A 3,057-nucleotide genomic window follows, 5' to 3' on the forward strand; every position below is an offset into this window, starting at 1 on the left:
AAGTGGCTATAAGGTTCACAATTGTAGTGCAGTAAAAAGATTAATATTTACTGTTGAAATGTAGAATACGTTAGCATAAAATTGAAAAGAAAATGATCGATGAGCTTAGGAATGATGAAAGCCATCATTTAACTGGATTTGTGTCATTTCTATACCGGCAAGTCATGATCTAGCTATTTCCTTCCCACCCTGTCGGTGTCCACTGAAAAAGCAGCAGCGCCCTCTGCTTTTTGTAAAGAGGAGTGAAAAAAGCTTACAGCACCTGGTATTCCCAGGCGGTCTCCCATCCAAGTACTGACCAGGCCCGACCCTGTTTAGCTTCCGAGATCAGACGAGATCGGGCGTGTTCAGGGTGGTATGGCCGTAAGCAAATATTGTGCCTACCAAAGGGCCTTTTAAAGATACTATATCACCACGCTTTGCTCTTTCGTCTATACAGGGAGCGCCTGCAGATTTCCAGACACACTCACAGCTTTTAAATGTCAAATCAGAATGTACAAAGTGGCTATAAGGTTCACAATTGTAGTGCAGTAAAAAGATTAATATTTACTGTTGAAATGTAGAATACGTTAGCATAAAATTGAAAAGAAAATGATCGATGAGCTTAGGAATGATGAAAGCCATCATTTAACTGGATTTGTGTCATTTCTATACCGGCAAGTCATGATCTAGCTATTTCCTTCCCACCCTGTCGGTGTCCACTGAAAAAGCAGCAGCGCCCTCTGCTTTTTGTAAAGAGGAGTGAAAAAAGCTTACAGCACCTGGTATTCCCAGGCGGTCTCCCATCCAAGTACTGACCAGGCCCGACCCTGCTTAGCTTCCGAGATCAGACGAGATCGGGCGTGTTCAGGGTGGTATGGCCGTAAGCAAATATTGTGCCTACCAAAGGGCCTTTTAAAGATACTATATCACCACGCTTTGCTCTTTCGTCTATACAGGGAGCGCCTGCAGATTTCCAGACACACTCACAGCTTTTAAATGTCAAATCAGAATGTACAAAGTGGCTATAAGGTTCACAAATGTAGTGCAGTAAAAAGATTAATATTTACTGTTGAAATGTAGAATACGTTAGCATAAAATTGAAAAGAAAATGATCGATGAGCTTAGGAATGATGAAAGCCATCATTTAACTGGATTTGTGTCATTTCTATACCGGCAAGTCATGATCTAGCTATTTCCTTCCCACCCTGTCGGTGTCCACTGAAAAAGCAGCAGCGCCCTCTGCTTTTTGTAAAGAGGAGTGAAAAAAGCTTACAGCACCTGGTATTCCCAGGCGGTCTCCCATCCAAGTACTGACCAGGCCCGACCCTGCTTAGCTTCCGAGATCAGACGAGATCGGGCGTGTTCAGGGTGGTATGGCCGTAAGCAAATATTGTGCCTACCAAAGGGCCTTTTAAAGATACTATATCACCACGCTTTGCTCTTTCGTCTATACAGGGAGCGCCTGCAGATTTCCAGACACACTCACAGCTTTTAAATGTCAAATCAGAATGTACAAAGTGGCTATAAGGATCACAAATGTAGTGCAGTAAAAAGATTAATATTTACTGTTGAAATGTAGAATACGTTAGCATAAAATTGAAAAGAAAATGATCGATGAGCTTAGGAATGATGAAAGCCATCATTTAACTGGATTTGTGTCATTTCTATACCGGCAAGTCATGATCTAGCTATTTCCTTCCCACCCTGTCGGTGTCCACTGAAAAAGCAGCAGCGCCTCTGCTTTTTGTAAAGAGGAGTGAAAAAGCTTACAGCACCTGGTATTCCCAGGCGGTCTCCCATCCAAGTACTGACCAGGCCCGACCCTGCTTAGCTTCCGAGATCAGACGAGATCGGGCGTGTTCAGGGTGGTATGGCCGTAAGCAAATATTGTGCCTACCAAAGGGCCTTTTAAAGATACTATATCACCACGCTTTGCTCTTTCGTCTATACAGGGAGCGCCTGCAGATTTCCAGACACACTCACAGCTTTTAAATGTCAAATCAGAATGTACAAAGTGGCTATAAGGATCACAAATGTAGTGCAGTAAAAAGATTAATATTTACTGTTGAAATGTAGAATACGTTAGCATAAAATTGAAAAGAAAATGATCGATGAGCTTAGGAATGATGAAAGCCATCATTTAACTGGATTTGTGTCATTTCTATACCGGCAAGTCATGATCTAGCTATTTCCTTCCCACCCTGTCGGTGTCCACTGAAAAAGCAGCAGCGCCCTCTGCTTTTTGTAAAGAGGAGTGAAAAAAGCTTACAGCACCTGGTATTCCCAGGCGGTCTCCCATCCAAGTACTGACCAGGCCCGACCCTGCTTAGCTTCCGAGATCAGACGAGATCGGGCGTGTTCAGGGTGGTATGGCCGTAAGCAAATATCGTGCCTACCAAAGGTCCTTTTAAAGATACTATATCACCACGCTTTGCTCTTTCGTCTATACAGGGAGCGCCTGCAGATTGCCAGACAAACTCACAGCTTTTAAATGTCAAATCAGAATGTACAAAGTGGCTATAAGGTTCACAATTGTAGTGCAGTAAAAATATTAATATTTACTGTTGAAATGTAGAATACGTTAGCATAAAATTGAAAAGAAAATGATCGATGAGCTTAGGAATGATGAAAGCCATCATTTAACTGGATTTGTGTCATTTCTATACCGGCAAGTCATGATCTAGCTATTTCCTTCCCACCCTGTCGGTGTCCACTGAAAAAGCAGCAGCGCCCTCTGCTTTTTGTAAAGAGGAGTGAAAAAAAGCTTACAGCACCTGGTATTCCCAGGCGGTCTCCCATCCAAGTACTGACCAGGCCCGACCCTGCTTAGCTTCCGAGATCAGACGAGATCGGGCGTGTTTTTTTTTTTTTTTTTTTTTATTATCAAAAACACCAATTTATATATACAAAAGACATTCATCTGTAAATATTTACACAAAACAATGAAATACACACAGGAATCACATTCATGTTAAGGGGTAACAAAACTCAAGAAAAAAAGAAAAAGAAATCACTTAATAATACCACGTGCGCCTGATAAACATAGAGGCACACTCAGAAATTAAATGCTAGTTT

General features: G+C 42.0%; 5 non-coding genes across 5 annotated transcripts; all 5 read right to left on the reverse strand.

Annotated features, from left to right (window-relative positions):
* Positions 1-250: 250 nt before the first annotated feature.
* LOC129088724 (5S ribosomal RNA) lies at positions 251-369 on the reverse strand. The gene has a single exon (XR_008531086.1). It is a non-coding gene; the product is annotated as a 5S ribosomal RNA (ribosomal RNA).
* Positions 370-749: 380 nt separating this feature from the next.
* Positions 750-868, reverse strand: LOC129088720 (5S ribosomal RNA). Its single transcript, XR_008531082.1, has one exon. It is a non-coding gene; the product is annotated as a 5S ribosomal RNA (ribosomal RNA).
* Positions 869-1,248: 380 nt separating this feature from the next.
* LOC129088721 (5S ribosomal RNA) lies at positions 1,249-1,367 on the reverse strand. Its single transcript, XR_008531083.1, has one exon. It is a non-coding gene; the product is annotated as a 5S ribosomal RNA (ribosomal RNA).
* Positions 1,368-1,745: 378 nt separating this feature from the next.
* LOC129088722 (5S ribosomal RNA) lies at positions 1,746-1,864 on the reverse strand. Its single transcript, XR_008531084.1, has one exon. It is a non-coding gene; the product is annotated as a 5S ribosomal RNA (ribosomal RNA).
* A 380-nt stretch (positions 1,865-2,244) lies between these two features.
* LOC129088723 (5S ribosomal RNA) lies at positions 2,245-2,363 on the reverse strand. Its single transcript, XR_008531085.1, has one exon. It is a non-coding gene; the product is annotated as a 5S ribosomal RNA (ribosomal RNA).
* Positions 2,364-3,057: the final 694 nt, after the last annotated feature.

Source organism: Anoplopoma fimbria, unplaced genomic scaffold (genome assembly GCF_027596085.1).
Source record: "Anoplopoma fimbria isolate UVic2021 breed Golden Eagle Sablefish unplaced genomic scaffold, Afim_UVic_2022 Un_contig_3292_pilon_pilon, whole genome shotgun sequence".
In the NCBI taxonomy this organism is placed as follows: Eukaryota; Metazoa; Chordata; class Actinopteri; order Perciformes; family Anoplopomatidae; genus Anoplopoma; species Anoplopoma fimbria.